The 12901-nt window shown below is 55.2% G+C and overlaps 1 protein-coding gene across 7 annotated transcripts in view; it reads left to right on the top strand.

Annotated features, from left to right (window-relative positions):
• The window catches only part of TMEM63B (transmembrane protein 63B), a 36505-nt gene that overhangs the window by 1072 nt on the left and 22532 nt on the right, over window positions 1-12901 (top strand). The window lies entirely within an intron of this gene.

Here is a 12901-nt window from a genome sequence, read left to right as displayed (position 1 = left end):
CTCCGGGGTTCGGTTCCACGTCCTTCAACAAAACGGCACCGCTGCTGAGGCCTTTTTTCTTAATCCGCCAGCTGCTTCCCCGAGGGTGGGAACAAAGGAGAGAGGGAGGGGAGCAGACCTCGGCGGCACCCCTGCACCTGAAGCCGCCTCCCCCGAGGCTCCCCAGCAGCACCTGGGTTTGGGTGGCTCGGCGGCTCCCAGCGTGTGCTGGGCTGCATCTCCATCCCCATGGTAACGGGCCAGAAAGGGCCTTTTTCCCGTGGCACCGGGTCTTTTGCTGCCCACCGACAGCAAGGAGGGGCCCCAGCCGGCCCCACCAAGTCCCGGTTCTCGCCTGATGGCGCGGAGGCACCGGGCGGGAGCGTCCCCCCGGGATGCTGCGTGACTCAGAGGAAGGCTCGCCTTTGTCTGGTCTCCTGCTCCTCCTCCCAGCTCCCCAGGCCCGTGTCTGGGCTGGGCAGGCAGGAAGCAAGTGCTTTGCTGCAAGCGTGCTCTCCGCTTTCACCCCAGCTCAGCGTGGCAGCTACAACCACTGGAAACGGGAGAAAGGGGAGTTGTCTTTCCCCCCCCCCCCCCCTTTCCCCCATTTTGCAGGCAGGATTTACCTACCCTGACCCACCCCGAGAGGGCTCAGGCTCTGTGCTTTGGGCTGCACGTTGAGATATGCTGCTCCCATCCTCCCTGCTCCGGGCAGAGGCACAAAGTGGGGCTCAGCGGGGACCCCCTGGTGCTTGGTCAGCCCAGCCAAGGAGCGGGCTGGTGCTGCCGTGCTCTTACTGAGATGGATTCCTGCTCACCAGCCTCCTGGAGAGCTGGGGTGTGCAGGAGCTGCCCCGAGCATGTCCTGCTCCGGAGCTCCTCCGCCTGCAGCTCTCATGGAGGCCGTGTGCCGCAGGGTAGCAGTGGAGAAGGTTCAGGGGATGGGCCTGATGTGTTTTCTAGCAAGAAATTGATCAGAAAACAACAAAGGAATGATAAAAACAAATGTGTGTACGTGTACACGCTCTGCAAGAGAAAGAGGGCAAGATCCGTGACGGCGGTGCCAAGCTTGTGGAGCCGAGGCTTGCAGTATGAAGCGGCTTTTCTCCGAGGCTGCAGGCCTGTGCTTGGCACTGCCTCCTCGCTTCGCGTTCCTCCAGCGTGGAGCTGGGTGTCTGCCCTCTGCTCCAGATACCGATCGGCTGCAGCAAGCCCCGGCCTCCCTCGCTAAGCGTGAGATGCTGGATGCTTTCCTCCGGGCTTCTCCGCAGCGTTTGCTCCCCTTACTGGGTTATTTCAGCGAGCTGGGTGTGCTCGTGATTGTCAAGCAGCACCAGAAAGGCTCCCGTTCTCCCCTTTAACGCTGTGTGTCGATGCTGCCCGCCGTTCTCCTTCCTCTGCCTTCCCAGGAAACCAGAGCTCTCCTCGGGCAGATTCAGGCTGGCAAGGTGGGGACCCTGCTGGCACAGCCCTCTGCATCGTCGTAGTGAGGTCTCCTATTCCTGACATGCTTCGGGCTGATTGTGCCGGCAGCCTCTGCCCACGTAGTTAATGCGCAGGGAGGAGAGGTGGGTTCTGCTGTTTTTCCCCTTACCGCCTCCTGACAGAGAGGTCGACGCAGGTTTTCGAAGGACCCCGTTTGTGCAGCCTGCCCTGGGAAGACGCCGGTGTTGCAGCGTTGAAGAAAGGGGCCGGGTCTCTTCAGGGCCGGCGTGCTGGGAAGGCAGCGCCTTGCATCAGCGCTGGGAAGCTGCAGGCAGCGCTCAGCCTGGCTCTTCTCGCTGCCTTCTGCAGGCGCTTCCTGAGCCACCCAGCTCCTGCCGCCTCCGAGCAGCAAGCCCGAGAGCCTCTCTCCCTTCCCTGGCTGTAAGAGCGGTGGCTGTGAGCCTCCGGAGCCCTGCCTCTCCCCTCCCAGCCTTACGTGTGTGTTCCCCGAGCTCCCCCTCTGAGCCCCGGCTGGGTGTGTGAAGCATCTGCTGGCTCTGACACCCCTGCCCCTTCCTGGGAGGATGCTCCTGCTAAATTCCTTGCGGATCTCAGCTCCGGGGTGGCAGCCAGCGGGGCTCTGGCCTGCGCTCGGTGCTTTCGTTAATTAAATAGGGGCCGTTAGTAGGCTCTGTCTCTGGTCCCTTCAAAGCCAGGGAATGAGACGATCTTGGCATTATCTGTTACTTAGAGGAAACCCAGATGGCAGCAGGCCTCGTCTGCTGCTTGAAATAGTCGTCAGCAGCTGGTGTCTTCTGCTGGGAGGTCGGGCAGAGCCTCAGTGACACAGCCTGGGGATGGTCTCTGCAGCTGGCTTGAGAATACCTAGGCTCTTGAACCAAAAACATAGTGTCTGTGGGTCCAGAGAAGACCTTAACAGGGTTGGATCCCCCTGCCTTCTGTGTGTCATCTGGATTGCCTTTGCGTGAAACCGTTGTGCTCTGGAGGCTCGCGGGTGATGCTGGCAGGGCTGACGCCTTCCCCAGGGTGACTGTGTCTGCAAGCCGGTGATTTGGTTTTGCTGGGCTCTTCTCTACACTTGAGGCACAGAGCTGGAAACAAATTACTGCGTGCCTCTTGAGCTGCGGTAACTGCCCAGGGGCTCGCTATTACTCACGGTGCGGAGAAGGCAGCTCGAGTCGGCGTGAGTTGCAGCGTTATAAATCTGGGAGGAAGGAGCTGGATTTGTGGCGGACACAAAACGGCGTGTTGGACAGAGGGAGGAATCGGCTGAGAGGAAAAGGAGAACAAAGAAAAGGTGACGGTGAGTAGGAACCGTCTTCACCTGGCAGAGAAGGTCAGGGTGATGAGGGACTTAGAGGAGTTAATTGTAAAAAGTGAATCTAAGCACAGGTTGGAACAGGTGATGACTGTTGAGGTAAATTAGATGTGGTCAAGTGGACAAAGCCTTATAAAATCCACCTGAGAGTACTTATAGAATAGGCTAAAGCACCTTTTGCGTGGTGAGCAGCCACTTCAAAGAACATCTAGTGGAGGGAGATCCCAAGAGGATCCCTCAGGAGGATCCACAACCAGTTGAAAAGCCCCGTTAAAAAGGTGGTCTGATGTTCCTCTCCGACAGGAGACCCTGGCTGGGATTTCTGAGCAGGATGAGTTGGTGCTTTGCTGGGGGGGAGGAAAATGCAAGGCAGGCCTCGTGTATGTTAGGAGTGTCACTTCTAAGGGACGGGAAGTAATTATTGCTGTCCCTGTCACAGGTGAGGTGTTGCTGAAGGACTAGGCTCAGACGTAGATGGAGTGCTTTGAAGGATGTCCACAAACCAGAGGGTATCCAAGAAAGCAACAGAAATTATTAAGGCCTTTAGAAGTATGATGTGGGAGGAAGGATGGGAAGATGTGGGACTGGGTCAGCCTGAGGAAGGAAAGATGGAAGAGGGAGCTTCTTGGTCTTCCAGCATGTACAGCAGTGCGCTTCTGGAAGACTGGCGTTGATGAAGACAGGGCAGGAATTTACCTGTAACAAGGGAAATTACCTCTAACGGCGGCATCGCCATCAGCTGGGGTGCCAAAGCAGAAGAGGCTATCCTGAAGGCTGGGGGTGGGTTTTCGTTTTACAGCAGGATGTTTCATATTGTGTTTTGTTTTGATTTTTACCAATTTGGCAAAAAGTCAAGTTATAGCTTGTATAGCCAAGTTATAGCTCGTATAGCCGAGTTATAGCCTGCATGGTTATGGACAAGCTCTAGCTGGCTCTACCTCAAAGCGCAGAATCTCGCCGGATAACCTATGAAGGCCGCTTCCAGGCTGGCAGCGTTAAGTGAAGTGTTTGCTACCTGGAAAGGAAGCAGCCAGTAGCCATGGGAATATGACTTTGCTTCTGTAGGAGGTGCTGGGGAGACTGGTACTAAAATACTCCGTCTAAATCCAGTGTCAGTGCTCAGAAAAAGGATGTTGAAAAATTGAAGAGAATGCAGGAGAGTTACAGAAGGATCTGAGGGCTGGAGAGGGAGCTTTATGGTGAGGAACAGAAGGAGATCAATCTGTTTATCTAGTCAAGGAAAAGATTAAGGTGGGACTCGGTTACCCTGCAAAAGCATAACGCATCTCATGACTGTGTATCATTAGTTTGGAAGGGTAGAGATGCCAGGCCGCAAAGAGTGGCAAGAAAAACGCGTGGTGTGGTGCTGGGCTGTGATCACCTTGAGCCATGTAGACAGCTCTCCCTTCTCTTGCTCGGGTGGAGGTCCCTGTAAAGACAGCCCCTTTCTTCCAGCCCGTTAGCACTTTCTCAGCAAACCCCTTTTTGGGTTTTGAAGCCTTCCCTTGCTCGCTGCTCCTGCCTTGCTGTCTGCACAAGCCCTTTCCTTGGGGCTTCTCTGCCTTGTGAGGAGGCATCTCTAAAAAAGAAAGCAAGCACCAGCCTGACCTCACCTAACACAGGGTGATGCCCAGGCTCTCCTACACCCACTCTCCATGCATGTGCCTCTCCTTGCCCCAGCCCATCATCCGTCCGACTCTTTGGGTGATTTATGGCATCCCTTCCCCTGTGGCACTCGGCTGCTTGGCCGGACGAATACCCACCGCCTGCTTCAGGGACAGTGATGACCAAAAGCGAAGATCCCCCCTGCCAGCCCATGGTTCACCTGTAGCTGCTGTTTTATTTAGGGTCACTAGGCCGGTTTCCAGGCCGTGAGGCAACGTTTCTCTCTTAGCCTGCTGAACAAACCTTGGGGGGGAGGTTGGGTGAGGTGCTGCAGCAGATGGCTTGCTAAAATCTCGCTACATCCGCGACTTCCCTTTCACCCACTAACGCTGTAATGCTGTTAAAAATAAAGATGATCCAGTTTGCCTGACAGGATGTACCCCATGTAAATCCCCACTGCCTAGCGCTCGTGGCATCTCACTCTAATATATATCTCCACGTTCCCTTATCCTTTGTGGTAAGGGGAACTTCAAAGCCAGCAGATAGCTGCTGACTATCATTGCAAGTCAGGGAAAACAGATGCTTTGATGCCCGTTAAGGGAGAAGGGGGGAAGAACAGACAGTGTTTTCACTCTTTTGTTTCCTCTCAAGCGTTGTTCCATTTGGATGGGAGCAGAGTTCTGGTTTGCAAGAGGTACCTTTGGTAACCGTATGTGTTTTGTTCCGGGGGGCTGTGTTACCAAGAGTTACGGCCTGAGCTGCTGCAGGAGAGACCCGTGGAGCTGCAGCCAGAGCACAGCTCTCCGATGGGCACGGGGTGAGGGCTGCAGCTCTTGAATGATGAAGGAAGAAGAATACTGTGGTGTTCTGGCGATGCTTCACCTGGGCCATGCCTGCAGCGCGGGTTAGGTGCCTCCTTCAGAACACCTGCAGTCTTCAGGCTGGCTCCGTGTGTGGGATCGCCTCTTTTGATTGCTCTGCTGATACATTCGCTTGGCAAAAATGCTCCAGCTTCCCCGTCTGCCTTATTCCACCACCTCAAAACCCTGAGAAGCGGTTCTGCCAGTAGAACTGCACCTCCATCAGTAGGCTTATGCCTGTGCAGGCATGTCGATCCACTGGGTCTTTGCCTCCCTGTCTGAGACAGCGGTGCTGGAAGGTGTCTGGGGCTGGCCTGGCGCTTCAGACAGGGCGGCTGGCTGGGGGTGAGCAGTGCAGGGAAGAGAAAGGAGTGGGGTGATCAAAGCAGTGGAGACGTGCCATTTTAGTGAGTTCCCCAAATGCGTGCAAGTGGCTGATCCCTTGGTAGGAAAAGTGCTGAAAGTGCATGGCCGGTAAATAGGAAACAAAGCAGGTTCCAGGCAGCTCCCGGGGGGATTTGCTGTTTGGGCTGTGGCACGTGTGCTCTGTCTGTTGTTGTTTGCACTGCATCTCCTGGAGCAAGAAAAGGGATTTTTGGACCTCTTCAGAGAAGGTGTGCTGCAGCCCATCTAAGCAGTGGTGCGGGCAGGGCTGTGTGTTGTGGCTGAATGGGTGTGTGGAACGGGAACACCCAGCCTAGTCCTGAAAAGCTGCTGGAGTGCTGGGAGCCTGCCTGGCCCACAGCAAGTGTGCCTGCCTGCTTTTTCCTTTGCACCCCACCCATCCCCGTGGCTGTTTTCAGCTTGCCCGATCATCCCTATCAACCTCTAATTGCCTCCCAGCCTTTCAGAGCATCCCTGAGCTCGTCCCTCCCTAGATGCCATCTTGCGCGTTGCTGATTGCAGAGCCCTTCTTTCCCAACACCAGCTCCTTGCCGAGCTGGCTCTGGAGGCCCCAAGCAGAGCTTTGGGGCAACTCCCGCTCCTCCTACCCCAGCACCGGGGCCTCGTTAGTCCTGCTCTGTCTCCCCACATAGAGGTGCATGCATGCTAATGCCCCGTTTTGCCTGCAGGAGCCTTACGCAAGGTGGATTTCGGAGTCAATGAGGGTTTGAGATCCTTAGGACAAAGTGTTCTTTCTCGCTATTTGGAAAAAAAAAATATCTTCACGTCAGTGTAGTGAGGAAGGACTTCGTGGGTGAGGGATGCTTCTGGGCTCAGAGCAGGGCGCTTAACTCCTCTGCCTGGCAAACTCACCCATCGGTGCCATCGCCCCGTCCTTCGAGAGCAGGGAACGTACCCAGTCCTGAAGAGCCTGAGCATTGATCTTTGATGGAATTAAACTAGCAGTGGCAAAACTTCACAGTGCACAACGCTGCTCGCCTGGTATGTGCAGGCAGGGAGCCACTCCGGCATCTCCCTGGCTGCCCAGAGCTGACCTGAGCCGGTGGGGGCAGACTGAAACTTGTGCCTTTGCAGTTACTCCTGTAAGCAGCTGGGGAACCATGCAAAAACATCCTCAGTTTTAATCCTGTGGAACCCTCGAGCAGGGACAGGACAGATGTAACTCACCCAGGAGGAGCGGGTGGGCATGGGCCTGCTTCCCAGTGGGCGTCTGCATGCGTTCACCCCAGCAGGACCCTGCCAAGGTGAAGGCCCAGCACCCGAGTGGCTGGCCAGTGCTGCCCAGGGCCTACGTCTGGTGATGTCCTGCGGTCCTGTTGTTAACACGATGTGCTCCAGCCAGGCCTTTGGGCTCCAGGCTATAACTGGACACGCATCAAGCCGTGGCTGAGGCTTTCTGGTAAAGCCACTGGGACCGCCCTCCCTGTGCCCCTTAGGAGGGGTGGAAGCTCAGAAATCGATCCGAGCCTCTTAATCGTCCTCTCCAGTCCATTTGGAGCTGGTAAGTGCGATGGCATAGAGGATGGATCCAGGAAATGACAAAGGGGAAAGGAGCCAGGAGGTCCATTACCCTCTTGGTGGGATGGGAGGTGTGCTGAGTGTTTGAAGGCAGGAAAGCAATAGCTTTCTCTGAGAAGGAGAGGAAAATGCGAGGTTCTAAAAATGAGCCTGGCATGGAGAGACAGCTGGGCTCAGCCAGGAGGGAGGAATGGAAAATGCGGTGGTGGCTTTAGGAGGAGCCAGGAGCTGGCACTGGTTGTTCTGCCTGGATGGGCTTCAAGGCTCTGATCCGCCACCATATGGATGCTCAGTTCAGCAGCATCACTGCGGGGTCTGTTTCTAGCTGCCTGGTGGGGGTATGCCTTGGGCAGCAGAGAGTGCTTCTTGCCTTCTGCTGCTCAGGAGCCTAGCTCCTGGACAATATCCCAAAACAAGAGGCGGTCACGTGTGCCTGGGCCTTGTAACCCCTCTCCCACCCAGCCCTGCTTTGAGACCCATAGCAAACTTTGTTGTGCTCGTCTCTGCCTGCCGCTGAAGGCAGTCAGATGTCCTTGCTGCCTACATCCCCTGAAATCCCATTCCTCTCTCCGTGGGGGTGGCAGGGTGGCAGCTGGGGGCTGTGCTTGCCAGAGGCCCACCAGCCAGCAGCGTCGTGGTCCCTCTGCAGGAGACAGGCACTGCCTGAGCCCCCCTGTCACAGCCCCGTAGCAGCCAGCAGCCCTCCATCGAGCTGCTGGAAGAAGGTCACGGGCTGTCAGGAGGCTTTTGGAGACCCCACGTTAAAGCAGATGTTGAAGACCATATGGCACTCAGTGCTTCCAGAGCCTGGAGCACGCTGAAAGGGGATGTTCATGCTCTTGTGTGGTGGATCTAATCAACAGGAAGATCTACCCAGAGCTTAGGGGTCTGATATAAAAAATATATATATACTGAGCATGCCCTCGAGTACGATCCCATTGGTGAGGGAGCTGCAGGTGGTCAACCACAGGTCACCCTTCCACTGTCTCCTGATCCTCCCATGACAGGAGGGGGATCCAGAGCGCTCATGCTCCCTTGACTCATCTCACTTCCACCGAGAGAGCGCTCGGTGTTGGTAAACAGCGTGTTATAAATAGGCGGCTGATGCTATATTGGGAGCTTTGCCTGCTGTCGAGCGCAGGCGTCGCAGGACCTGGGCCTGGGCGCCGTGAGCACGGCTGTGGTGTGATGAGGCCGCAGTGGGCACGGCTGGGAAGCTGCCTGAGCACCAGCTCTGCTCCACCTGGCCCTGGAAAGGTGTCCCCAGCCCTGCTGATGTGTGGATGGGGGCACTGCGGAGACCTGAAAGTGAACGGGATTCAGCAGGAAGGAGTGATGTGCACGTGGCTGCTTCGGGCTGCAGGTGTTTAATGCGGAGACAAGGATGCCACAATTTGCAGTAGCGGGGTAAAGCTTTGGGCCCAGTCACACATGGGTGTCCCTACACGTGTGCCATTTTCAGATCAAACTCGAAACCCACAGTATTGCCAGGACCACGGATGTCTGATGACCTGCTGTAAGCAGGAGGTGACACGCGGGTGTAAGTGCAACGTGGAGCCCAGCAGGGTCAACCGTGGCCCCAGCGTTGCACCCTGCCCTCCGCCCCACGTGCGGCGGCTGGCCCTGATTCCCCTACTCGGGATTCCTCGGAGGCTTTGATCGGGATGCCAGTCAGGTGGCATCAGAGCAGGGCAGGCTGCCAGGGGGGAAATTCCAGCCTTGCTGCTTGCTTACGGGGCTGTGGCGCGATTACCCTGACAGGCCTCGAGCACAAACAAGCGGGCAGCTTGGCGGTGGCCGACCGGCCTCACGGGGGAGGCTGGAGGAGGTGCTGCCCTCCTGCCTCCTTGTACTTTTCCACGGCCTGGTTTAAGGCAGGTAAACCTGCCTGGTGCTCTGCTGGAGTGTCGGGCTGGCCCCTCGGAGCCATGAGGGCGCCTAGGAAGCGCCAGGCTAAAGGCCCCCTGGGAGCACGCTGACTGGTGTGTGAGGCGAGGCGGTGGTGCTGTGCCTTCTCCATTGACAAAATGTCCTTTAAATGGTTCCTACCTTACCTCTGGTGAGTGGCACGAGTCTTTCTGCACGGTGATCTGGAAAGGGCCTGCTGTGAGGACTGTCATCCATCACACAGTAATGGAGCTCTGCGCTTCGTGTCTGGAGATCGCCTGCCCCAGCAAGAGGTTTTGGGGGGGTGGTTTTCTTCCTTTTCCGTTGTTTGTTTATTTTTTTTCTGGAATACCTATGGGGTATTTTGGAAAAAAAAAAAAGGCTCTATAACAGCAACAGAGATGCAAAGGCCGTGTTTGTTGTGTGTGGCAGCGTTTGCCAAGAGCCTGATAAGCCCTGACGCTAACGCTGATGATGTGTAGCGAGTCTGGCAACAAGGTTCAAGCGTGTCCCGGTATGCAAAAATGGGACAGCTACGAGGATGTCTGAATGTTTGTTGATTTAAGTGGGGTAAACTGAATTTCATCAGAACAGTTGGCGCTTCTCAAACTGCCGTGTTTATTTAAAAACAAAAAAAGCTTGCTTTCCTCTTCTGCTGTAGACAGTTTGAACGCCATGGGAGGCAGCCGTGCTGGAAGGTAATGGGAAATGAGAGGGTAGGCCAGGGAGAGGGGACAAGGCTTTAGGTGTTTGGCCCCACTGTGACTGAAAGAGTGCTCTGTGACCTCTCAGGGTATGAATGCAAAGGCAGCATGTGGCAGTTGTCGCTGTAAAGTGTACCACAGGAACCTATTTCTCATCATCAGAGACAAATTCTGGTTAAGCTACTTGATCTTTGCTGCCTCTACCATGAGATGCTCAACTGGGGCTGGGCTGATAACCAGTACACGTAGCCTGGGGTCAGTGAATGGTCTTGGAAAACAGCTGGTGCTTGAAGCAGAGCACAGTGCTCGAGTCTGTCCCTTTTTAGGCAAACACTTTAATTTAGCTGTGTGTTTAAGTTGTGATCACTTCAGTGAGAGCATTTCAAGATAAGTGTGTACTTAGGAGCTTTCCTGAGCAGGGGTGATTTCTTTTGCATGAGGATCCTTGGAGAAATATCTTCACAAGCATTAGCCCATACAGCTGCCAAGGCTAGATTTGTGTTGGGAGAAATACTGAACAGCAACCTCATCTGGGTTATTAATTAGTAATTAAACTCTGAATGCCATTATCCATTAATTGTTGCTATACTCCTGCTACTGTGATGCGTTTGGGAAGGCCAAACTTTACTCCTAAAAGGAAAACTCTGGAGGGATTGTTTGCTGGTCTGTCATGTTGCATTAGAGGCCGCAGCTGCAGCTTCAACAGGTGATTTGTCATTTCGTGTAGTTGTCCTGTTGCGGTGTGTTGTCCTGATTCAGAAACGAGAGATGGAACAGCACGATCATCCTCTCCAGCATGCGATCCGGCAGTGATCAGCCTCCTTCAGGTCAAGTCAGGATTTCAGTGGTCTTGGTATGTGCGAGAAGGGGCTGTGGGCAAGAGGAGCCCGTGTTACCACCTGCAAGCCTTCGATGGACTTTCTTAGGTTTGATATTTGCCTTTGTGGAGCTGTGCTCCGCGTAAACAGTGACTCAAAGTGGCTTTGCCCAATTAAAGTACCATTTCTTTGTTTATCCTAACGTTGAGATAGGACTCCAGATGACACAAGGCTTGCGCTGCTGCGCCTCGCCTAAAATTCAGTGCCCTCCTTCAAGCCTAAGCAACCACTTTTTTATCTCCCACACCTTTATCTGCGGCTCTGGGAGCCGGGCTGCTTGCCTTCAAGTGCCACTTCTGTGTCCCTGCTCTTGGCCGGGTGCCGTCAGCTCCGTGCCCAGCGCCCGACCGGCACTTTGTTCCCTGTGTTCCCAGGCTGGGCCCGGCTCCTCTTGCCAAGCCCAGAGGGTGGAGAGAGGCCGGTGAAAAGAACAGCCCGCTCAGCATCTCTCACGTGCTGCTGGCTGGCTGCGGGCCCAGCGTCCCCAGCCTGGCGCGTGTGCGTGGCTCCTGGCTACAGACCCCTGCCCGGCAGTCCGAGATCTACCCGAAAACTCAAAAGGAGGTGTCCAACCCTCGTGCTGCCCAGCAGGTGCAGGGGTTTCCCTGTCTGCGGTGTAGGCCCCTCTGGCAGTGGCAGAGCCATCCTGCAGAAGAGGAACCAGGACGTCTTCCAGCACTGACACACCGAGAGGGGCCCAGCTGTCCATCTGCAGCTGTGTGGATAAGGGCTCGGGGACAGGGTGAGTCTCAAGGCTGTGTTTAGTGTCCACCTCGCTCTGCTATGACCTTTGTTACTTACTCAGCTCGCAGCAGGAACTCAGAATTGGTCTTCTAGCCCTGCCCCGTGGACCGTGCAACTTCTCTTGCCTTCCCTGATGAGTTCAGTAGCTGCTGAGACAGGGTATGTGCGGGGAACGATGTGTCGTAAAACCTCAAGGATTTCCCAGTGTCTCAGTGTCCCGGGTTGGACGTTCTCATGGCCAAGGTCACCTTGCTGCGTGTACCAGGTGCTGTGTCAGCACTGAGCTTTCCCCACTGGATGCAGAGTGCCGGTTCCTGGATGTTCTTCTCTAACTGTCCTGGCTTGCTGGCCGCATCCAGACCTCTCGCTGGGAGGGCCCTTTGCTGATGTCGGCTGTTGTTGAGGAACAATTGACTTCATTCCTCCTTTGGCTTTGGCTGCTGAACCTCTTATCAGCGTGCAGCCGTGATGAGAGCTCGGCTCCGCGTGCTGCAGGGCTGTGATTACGTTGCCCTTTGTTGCCAGCCCGCGCTGGAGGTCCTTTGTAGACCAACCCTGCCAGGCAAGCACTACTCTAGCAGTGCAGCGAGGAAGAGGTGAGGCCATCCCTGCCCGCAACCACTCAGAGCTGCAGTCTGTGTAAGGACCACGGAAAAGGGCTGATGCAGCAGCACATCCTGCCAGCCCCTGGGGAGGCAGCTCCGACAACTGAGATGTTCCTCGGCGTTGCGCGGTGACTTGCATCACTGAGGGTTTCCTTGGTGGAAGTGCTGATCGCCCTGTAGGTAAGGGCTTGCAATTGTGCCCAGCGGACAAAATTCCTGTGTATTTGAGCTCAGCGCTGCAAGGAGGTAGATTTCCTGCCATGCAGAAGTGAGGAGGAGGAAACAGTGAATGTGACCTTGAGAGACTAGCTCAGAAACCTGGTTTTAGGAAAGAGAGATCCTGCACTTCAGGAGGGAAAGCTGGGCGCGGATGAGAATATCCAGCCTGTGAAGACTGGTAGGGGACAGATACAGGGCACGAGGGAAGGCAGATATGTTAATGCTCCCCTAGGGAGAGGATTAAGATCAGAGATAAACAGGAAGCTCCAAGACAAGGTGAGCTTACTGATGAACAAAGGAAACGGGGATGAGAGGGGTGCAGAGCTTCTGCTAAAAATGTGAACCTGAGCAAAACTGATGAGATGGCTTTTGATCACTTAAATTGAGGAGGGATGTTAAAATTCAGAGTAGGAGACCACCAGGGAGATCTGTGTTTCAGCCAAGCCAGATGTGATGCACCTGAACAGTTCAGCTTTTGAGCACTGTGAAGGAGAAGTGGCATTTGTGCAGCAAAGATCCCCGATAAGTATTCATTCTCCCCCAGAGAAATGAAACAGCCTGTGTGCTACTGGGATCCATAAACCAGAAGGTGTTTTGGGGGGCTTACGCATATAAGCATAGCACCAAGGGCTTGGTCACCCCGTGGCCACAGCTCTGCAAAATACGCAGCGAGAAGTCCGGCGCCTCATCAGTCTCACCGCTAAACGTGCGTTGCGTTTGCTGTATCACATCG

Source organism: Anser brachyrhynchus (genome assembly GCF_964034855.1).
Source record: "Anser brachyrhynchus genome assembly, chromosome: 3".
Classification (NCBI taxonomy): Eukaryota; Metazoa; Chordata; class Aves; order Anseriformes; family Anatidae; genus Anser; species Anser brachyrhynchus.
The sequence above is the reverse complement of the archived record's forward strand: the minus strand, read 5'-3'. Positions and strand labels throughout refer to the sequence as shown.